The following is a 9,722-nucleotide window of genomic DNA, read 5'->3' as shown; positions in this document are numbered from 1 at the left end:
GTCTTCTTTGGAGGAGTGTCTTTTCATGTCTTTTGCCCATTTCTTCACTGGATTCTTTGCTTTTTGGGTGTTGAGTTTGATAAGTTCTTTATAGATTTTGGATACTAACCCTTTATCTGATATGTCATTTGCAAATATCTTCTCCCATTTTGTCGGTTGCCTTTTAGTTTTGCTGATTGTTTCCTTTGCTGTGCAGAAGCCTTTTATTTGAATGAGGTCCCAGTAGTTCATTTTTGCTTTTGTTTCCCTTGCCTCTGGAGATGTGTTGAATAAGAAGTTGCTGTGGGCAAGATCAAAGAGATTTTTGCCTGCTTTCTCCTCGAGGATTCTGATGGCTTCCTGCCTAACATTGAGGTCTTTCATCCATTTTGAGTTTATTTTTGTGTATGGTGTAAGAAAGTGGTCTAGTTTCATCCTTCTGCATGTTGCTGTCCAGCTTTATAGCACCACTTGCTGAAGAGACCATCTTTATTCCATTGGATATTCTTTCCTGCTTTGTCAAAGATTAGTTGGCCATACGTTTGGGGGTCCACTTCTGGGTTGTGTATTCTGTTCCATTGATCTGAGTGTCTGTTCTTGTGCCAGTACCATACTGTCTTGATAATTACAGCTTTGTAGTATAGCTTGAAGTCTGGGATTGCGATGCCTCCTGCTTTGGTTTTCTTTTTCAAGATGGCTTTGTCTATTCGGGGTCTTTTCTGGTTCCATACAAATTTTAGGATTATTTGTTCTAGCTCTGCGAAGAATGCCGGTGTTACTTTGATAGGGATTACACTGAATATGTAGATTGCTTTGGGTAGTATTGACATTTCAACAATATTTGTTCTTCGTATAATTTTAATCAAAAAAAATTTAATGTTTATTCATTTTTGAGAAAGACAGACAGTCAGAATGTGAGGAGAGGGGCAGAGAGAGAGGGAGACATAGAATCCGAAGTAGGCTCCAGGCTCTGAGCTGTCAGCACAGAGCTGGTCGCAGAGCTCGAACCACGAACCACAAGATCATGACCTGAGCAGAAGCTGGCCGCTCAGCCAACTGAGCACCCAGGCGCCCCCATAATTCTAATTTTTTAAATGTTTATTTATTTTCGAGAGAGAGGGAGAGAGTGAGCGGTAGAGTGTCAGAGAGTATAGGGGACAGAGGATCCAAAGTGGGCTGTATGCTGACAGCAGAGAGCCCCAGTGTGGGAACCGTGAGATCATGACTGGAGCCGAAGTCAGTCACTTAACTGACTGAGCCACCCAGGAACCCATAAAATGCATATTTAACAAGTAGATTGCAGATTCATGTATTCAGATAACTTCAATCAATCTATAAAATTTACTGAGTACTTGCTATGCATTAGACTCTATAGTAAGATAAGGAACATAAGAGGAGGAGAGATGTAAGAATGTCTTACTTATATTTAGAACTGGAAACCAATTCTAAAGATCTGTGGGCCTTTGGTAACTGTGTCCTCAGGCTGCTCTCACAGCATCTTGCACACCAGTTACTGTCCCTGCTCCATAGACCTAAGAGTTCAATCCTTGAAATCTTGACTGGTGTCAGGAAGCAAATTGGGAGTATTGTACAGGAGGTAACTTCATGAGGGATGGGATGCTAACTGCCTTACTCAACTTGTGTGTCCCTGATACTCAGCACTGTACTGGGGTACAGTAGGCACTCAGCAAATGATTACCAGTTATGATTATGATTATGATTATGAATACATAATAATAAAATGTTCTGTATCCATCAGAATAGATTACAGAAGTACATTCATTGACATGGAAATAAATGTGCTATTATTAATTAAGAAGTGATTAAATAGGGGGCACCTGGGTGGCTCCGTCGGTTAAGTGTCTGACTTCAGCTCAGGCCACGATCTCATGGTTTGTGAGTTCTAGCCCCGCATTAAGCTCTGTGCTGACAGCTTGGAACCTGGAGCCTGCTTTGGATTCTCTGTCTCCTTCTCTCTCTGCCCCTCCCCCTCTTGTGCTCTGTCTCTCTCTATCAAAAATAAATAAATGTAAAAAAAAATTTTTTAACAGTGATTAAATAGTAAATAAAATACTATCTTCTTTTTGTAGGAGAAATATATTTAAATAAAGAGAAACATACATACACACATATAACCAAAGATAAATATATAGGAAGATAGACAAAATATTGGTAGTAATTGCCACTGGGGGGTGAGATTTAAAACTTTTAGATGTCTTTAAATTTTATTTCATTATCTTTATCTTCTTAATTTAGATAGTAACTATGTGTAGCTTCTAATAAAAGTGTACGCTATTAGATGAAAAAAAAAACCCTTTTTTTCCTTATCAATGTCACACGTTTCAACAGCCCCACATGCCTGGCAATGGGGGAGTCTACATCTCCATAGGCTGGTGGACATTGTTACCGATGTCCCTGAAACTCAGTAATAAGGCGGAAGAGGGAGACTTTGCTCAGCAGGGAGCAGACAGTACTCAGGCTTTGAGCTTGCTGGTTGGATTTTCACGTCCGTATGGGATTGAGTGCTGAGCATTCTTAGTTTTAGGTTCTTCCTCAGGGGAGGACTCTCATAAATAATACCTGGGTTTTAAGACTCAAATTAGTTTGGTTCTCCAGTTACCAGTGTCTCCATGAGAGAAATCAGGGAGAAGAGTGGTGGATAAGAGGACAGATTAAGTTGAAGGCTAACTGTTTATGTGGATGTCGGCATGCTTTTCACATCTCCAAACCTGAATTTTCACTGGTATAATAAGGGTATTGGAGCATGGAGCATGTGACACCAAGTTTCTTTCCTGGAATCAATGTTTTTGGGATTCTCTTTCCCTGTGATATCCTCTTGGGGATCTGACTTCTTAAAAGAAAACAAAACAAAAAAGCAGACCTGATTGTTTTAGAAGATGACTATTTTCACCCAAAGTCGCTGCCTCTCTGGGATCAGAAAGCATTCTTACCTTGTGGACAGGCATCCAGCACTTCCATCCTGGGTTCAGCCAGGGTCTGGAGTTCTCACGAGAACATTCTTGACATGAAAAGGTGCTCAACGTAAATTGTTATGAGGAAAAAATAAGATATGAAACAAATGTTAACAGAGGTGGGCTGATAGAGACGTCCAGAGCAAGGGGATGTTGGAAGTTAATTTCCTCTGACCTGAAGGCCTCTATTTGGTAACAGTAGCTGTGCACAGGCTGCTCATGTAGACCTCATGGGTGATGGGGTAAAATGGATATTGTACAATTTCCCAGAAGACTTTTTGTGAATAGTGAAAAAGTGAACGCATACAAAGCATTCAACACAGGGGCTGATAACCAAAGAGTACCAATAATGGTGGCTATGACCGTCATGCCTTGCAAATGTGATCTATACTCTTCTTTCTTCCCTCTGACCACAATGAACATTTCATTCCTGCCAATGCTCAGACTTCTAACCTTCCCCTTATCATTTTCCTACATCGAATGCCTTTCTCTTCTGAATGCACAACATTACACTTGGAGGCCAATGGGATCCAAATGGTTAACCCAGAGCAGAAAGTACATCATGTCAATATTTAGAGTGGCACTATTTGATCGGCGGTCGTTTTTCCCTCCGCAGAGTAATTACTCTGTGTTTGGATTCCCGGTTTTCATAAAAGAAACTTGGCTTGCTAGCTATTATATATACCAAATGAACCTAAGCTTGTGTAAATGTTGAATAATGAATTAAAATGAAATTTCTGCTTGTGACAGGCTTTCCATGACTGCGTGTAGTTTTGGAGGCATCGGTCCAGCATGTCCGCTTCCGGGAAGGGGAACGCCAGGACGGCCACAGAGCAACAACCTCGTCATAGCCCCATCTGGCTGGAAGATGGAGACAGCCCTAGAGATAAGCAGAGGGTAGTCCTTTCTGAGCTCCTCCTTCCTGCAGACATGGGCCGTCCAAATTGTGGCACTTGGGTAGCGGCAGTTCTCATAGTTCTTGGAGTTGCTCGCAGACCCATGAGGCAGAGCCACCGAATGTTGATAGCACAGATTGGAAATGCTCACGTCTCTCAGGACACACTCAAGGGTTCCTAGTATTTAGCAAAGAAGATTTCAGACAAGCACGTGGAAGGGAGGGCTGGTGTAGCCACTTCAGCCAATATATCAGAAGGCGCTTAAAGTCCCCGTATCCTTCGGTGTGGTTTGTTTCTATAAGGCGAGCCCACTCTCCACTACAGATCACCAAAGGGGCAAAAAATAAGTGTCACACGATAATTATCCAAATGAGTGTGATTTTAGTTCTCTGGCAAATTAAGAGGAGGGTGGGAGGCAATAAGCAGAGGGGTCTTCAGAAGAAATGTTAAGTGGAGACGTGGGGACAATTTATTTGGGGCATGGTAAAGTGTGTCCTTAGCCTAGCTGGAATTAAGAGAGAACTTAGTTCGGGGACACCTGAGTGGCTCAGTTGGTTAAGCGTCTGACTTTGGCTCAGGTCATGATCTTATGGTCTGTGGGTTCGAGCCCCGCATCGGGCTCTGTGCTGACAGCTCAGAGCCTGGAGCCTGCTTCAGATTCTGTGTCTCCTTCTCTCTCTGCCTCTCCCCAACTCATGATCTCTCTCTCAAAAATAAATAAAACTTGAAAAAAATTTAAAAAAAAAAGAGAGAACTTGGTTCTAATATGTGGACAGATATTCCTGGATTGGATAAATCAAGATTTTTTTCTTGAAGGAAGATCTTTGCTAAAAAGAAGATTAATGTGTTTCTCTTTGACCACAGCCCTGCCCTGACCCTAAAGCCCTCTAACCTCTGCCAAAGCCATTTTTCTACCATCAACCAAAGCAGCTGAATCAGGAACTGAGTTCATTCAGCTTACTTACATTTGGCAAACCTTTATTGCACATCTTGTATTCTGCCAGAAACTGGGGAGACACAGGTGAAGACGTATTTATGCTTAAGGAGCTCACAGGAAGACAAACACATAATGAACACTGAGCTCATCTCTGCGCACTAAGTGAAAAATTAGAAGTATTCCCAAGTTACCATGGTGGTATGGACAGTGCCTGCTCTGGGATTTGTGTGTAAAAGAGGTTGAGGAGTAGCAATCTAATTGTAGGGGCTGGAGTGAGGTGGGAGGGGAAGGTGGTAGGAAGCAATGCCAGATTTAGCAAATAAAAGTAAAGGATACCAAGGTAAATTTGAATTTCAGATAAAGAACAAATATTCTTTTAGCATAAGGATGTTCTATGCAAAATACTAAAAATTTCTGGCTATTTATCTGAAAGTCAAATGTACCTGGAAATCTCGGGTTTGATCTGGTAATCCTAGTGGTAGAAGACTTATCCTGAAGCTGCAATTGCTTAGAATGTTCCCGAAGACTGAGACAATGTCAAGTTGGTTAGAAAGCCCTCCTACAAGGAGGCCCAAACCAGAGGAAGGGACTTGAGGACTGAAAATTAGTAATTAAGTCCTAGTTATTCAAAGCGGGATCTACAGACCAGTAACATGGCATCATGTGGGAACTTGCTGGAAATTCAGAATGTAGGGCACTATCCAGACCTACAGAACCAGAATCTGCATTTTAAAAAGATTCCCAGTGATTCATATGCACATTAACATCTGAGAAGCCCCCCACCTAGGTGGAAAAGAGCAGAGAGTAAATAAAAAGAAATGGCATGTGCAAATGCACAGATACCCAAAGTAGCATGGTGGGCTCCTTATGAAAAATCAATCACTTGTTTGATCCTCTATTACACACAGCATTAACACTATGGTACTTTATATTTCTGCATATATTTTTCTGCTCCTCCCCGTTAGAGGAAGCACGAGGGCCCCTATCACTCTCATTTAGCAGGCGTTATACCCTGGTGAATGGTTAAAAATCTCTAGACATAAAAGTTACAACACACTAACTTATTTTCACTCATGTTCAAAAAGCTCACAAAAAGCTAGGACTCAGTGTGCAGTGTTTTACATCCCTTATTTGCATAATTATAGTGCACATTTGGTGGTATTTCTGCATTTTACAAATGAGGAAATGAATACATTAAGAGGTTGAGGACTTGTAGGTTTCAAAGGCAGGATTTTAGCCCAGGAATGTCTGACTCCCCAGACCTCTGTTTGTTGCCTACTGCTTTCAAGCAAGGAGTGATTATAAACAAAGTGAAAACATTTGTAATTTTTGAAAACTGTTGGAAAGTTCCAGTTAAGCACACTTGGCCTTGAATATCTAGATATTTCAGGTAGTAGGTACTTTGGGTTTGGTTTGGTGCGGTGTTTTGGGAGGTGGCAGCATTAACTTGCTAATTGCAATTCCCTGTCCTTGTCCTTGGGTGTATCTATAAGGATGGGCCTCATTACTGGCCTAACATTTCCCTTCTTTTCACTTGTCCTGATTTCACCCCTCTTTCAAGGCCCATCTAAGTCTCTTTCTCCTTGTTCCCTCTCAAAATGTTTTCCTACACAACCATAGCTCACAGAGATGCCCCAGACCCAGCTCCTTCCTCCAATTCATTGCTCCCATTGATTCTGTCTGCAGTTCTCAACATGAAAGAAAAAAGAAAGAAAAAGAAATATTATGTATAAGCCCAATTTGTAAAAGCAAATGGATCTCTGGGAAGTCCCCCACACTCTGCACTCCTCTCGGCTCCCAAAGAACCCCTGGGACACGCAGGGCACAGAGTTTGGGAGAAAACTGGTCTGTGCTGCTTGTATCGTCATCTCAATTTGTTGCCCTTCCCACCTGTGTCTATCATGCCCATTAAATGAAAGTCCTTTGAAGGTGGAGAATGTTATTTATTATGGGTACCACATCATTCAACCCCCAAAACAGGGCTTGCATACTTCTGGGAAAAAGAGGGCTGGATGACTTTTTAATGTTTATTTATTTTTAGGGAGAGAGAGAGAGAGAGAGAGAGAGAGAGAGAGAGAGACTATCCCAAGCAGGTTCCTCCTTGTCAGTGAAGAATGCAACACGGGGCTTGATGGTTCATGAACCATGAGATCATGATCTAAGCAGAAATCAAGAGTCAGATGCTTAACCAACTGAGCCACCCAGATGCCCCAGAAGGGCGGAATATTTAAAGGTCACCATGAAAAACCTAAATTATGGTCATTTTCTACTTTTCTGTATCTTCCCATGATTTATAGTATAGTCCTTTCCATGTAAAATGTTTACTCAGCTCCCTATGTGCTGATTAACTGACTGCTCTGTGGAGTTTAGTGGATCAGTTGAATCCTGTTGGCTAAAATATATTTACTTAAATTGTATAAATCAACTGTACTCTTTATAATAGCATGCTGTCACTGAACAATGTGTTTAAAATTTAGAAATAGCAGGAATAAGAACAATCTACATGCAGACAGCAAAATAGCCACCATCCAATTTATAGGTTGTGGTACTTCTACAGAAATAAATATGTGGCTAGAGATAATGAATTATACACATTTAAATTGTGAGGAGAGTTTTTTTTTTATATTTTCCTTCATTTAAAGGTTTCTCCCCATATCTTAATGATACATAATTAAATCCAATAAGATGGGCAATCACTGTAACAAAAGCACTGCTGAAAATATTGGTCGACATAGGAATTGGTGTCTTAGTTATAAATGGAAGGTTCTCTCACATACAAATTAGGGCTTCTCTAAAGTTAGGTGGGACAACTAGAATTCTTATTCAGCCATTCATCTATTCACCAAATATTTATGTATGTATGTGTGTATGTATTTAATTTACTTAAGTAATCTCTGCACTCAGTGTGGGGCTCAAACTTCCAGCCCCAAGATCAAAAGTTGCATGCTCCAACAACTGAGCCAGGCACGTGTCCCTCACCAAATATTTATTGATCAACTTTTGAATGCTACATACCTTGCTAAACACAGATGGTTATGCTGTAATACAATATATGCATTCCTAAAAATATTCATATCCTGTAAACTCACACGTTAGAAAGATAAAAGGACTTGGAGGTAAAATTAGATTGGATCAGACCATTCAAAACCTAGGCAGTTTTGGAACCAGAGCGCTTGCAACATAGCATGAAGACAAAGTCAAGAGGAAGAATGAGGCGTATTCATTGAGCTTTCCTCCCATACGGACCTTGAGAACAGGATTTTGGTGCAAGTCGTCGATTGGGAGGTGATCCCAGGAAGAACAGTGAGGGAGCATGATAATGAGACAGGGGAGGAAGGAAAGTTGCTTCACCTTACTAAGTGGCATCAGTGAGCAGAACCACCCTGAGTACCTGGGACGTAGCCCCCAAGTAGGACCCTGTCAAGTTGTAGATCATTCCTGGGCCACTAATTCCTTGGCACTTCTTGTGTTATATGCAAACCAAGCAATCTTTCTTGGAAGACAGAGAATACCCTCAGTCTGAGAGATGCAGAAAGTGACAGGCAGGTGCTGGAATCTTCTGCAAGTGACCCCAATAGAAGTAGATGGGACTGAAATGATTCAGGCAGGAAGCCTAAAGGTCTGTGAGTGGGTAAATGGGGATCACAGACACTGAGGCATGGGCCCTGGCTTCAGCACCGTATTCTTTCGTGACTTGTTAGAGTTGCTGGGTTAGTCTACATTGGCTGCTGTTTGGTGACACACAAAAAGATAAATGTTAGAGCATACTGTCTACAAACCAGTGAGACTTCCACATTATGCAGACATCATACCCCTACCTATGATATGTGTATAAGTTAATTTGTCATCACAGAAGCCATGTCTTCTAGAAGACATTGTACTGGGGACACCACCTTTGAATAAAATACTGAACAGTCCCTGACTGTACAAAACTTCCAGTCTAGTGAGAGAAATGGTTCACAGTTCAGTGATGTGAGTGCTATGGCAGAAGATGCATTCCCCCCAAGGTAATCCCCTATCCACTCGTGTGGGATCAGGGAAGAGACATCTAAGCCATGGCCTGAAGGACGAGCAACTGAAAGACAGGAAAGAGAGAGAGGAAAAAAGGTTAGAGAAATGAATGTGTGAGGATACAGGGTAAACTTCCAATATCTGTGAAGCCATTGCCTCCCACTCCTATACGTGTCACTGAAGAGCCCCGAACTTCAAGGGTTAGGCTTAAGGAAACGGGGAGCATTAAGACTCCAGAAATTTAGGTCCCCAGAGAATAACCTTAAGCCCTAAGGAAGGTGCTCAGACGGATCCTCGTATTGTGCCGAGCCTGCCTGGCTGCCAGTGTTGGATAAATAATAAATACCAGTCCCTTCTGTTCCTGGGATCAGCGTCCTGCCTTGACCTTGCTTATCAGATCAGGTAGGAAACCCAGGTCCTTCTTACCACATGTGGTCATTACATTTCCCATGGCATTTTCACAAGAGGCCCGGGCTGCTTCCCTGGCTGCTGTCCAGGTAGGTAATTATCTTGCCTCCTGTTCTAACTCCCTTGTGGTTTCAGTTGTAGGAGACAGCCTCCTTCACTCCCACATGATTGGCTGCTGTTGCTGAAAGGTTTCATTCTGGAAATCTGTTACCTTCTGCCCTGGAGCTTGGCTAGCGTTCAGGGCTGGGAGAGGATGTTTGAGGACAACTTGGCCAGGTCTATACGTACTAAGAGAAGTGAAGAGTTGGGACTCATTTCCCAAGAAAATGAGCACCAAACGTAATTTTTTAGCATACGACTTCATTGTTTAAAAATACTGGATCAAAAAAATTTACACTGTTCACAGCAAAGAGAAAGTCCCCAGTTCAAAATTACTGACATAAATTTGTAGTCTTTAGCCTTACCACAAGAGCATGCTGTTTGGGCGAACTGGGCAATAATTATGATGTTCAAATTGTT

This window comes from Acinonyx jubatus, chromosome B3 (genome assembly GCF_027475565.1).
Source record: "Acinonyx jubatus isolate Ajub_Pintada_27869175 chromosome B3, VMU_Ajub_asm_v1.0, whole genome shotgun sequence".
NCBI lineage: Eukaryota > Metazoa > Chordata > Mammalia > Carnivora > Felidae > Acinonyx > Acinonyx jubatus.
This window is presented reverse-complemented; position numbering follows the sequence as displayed.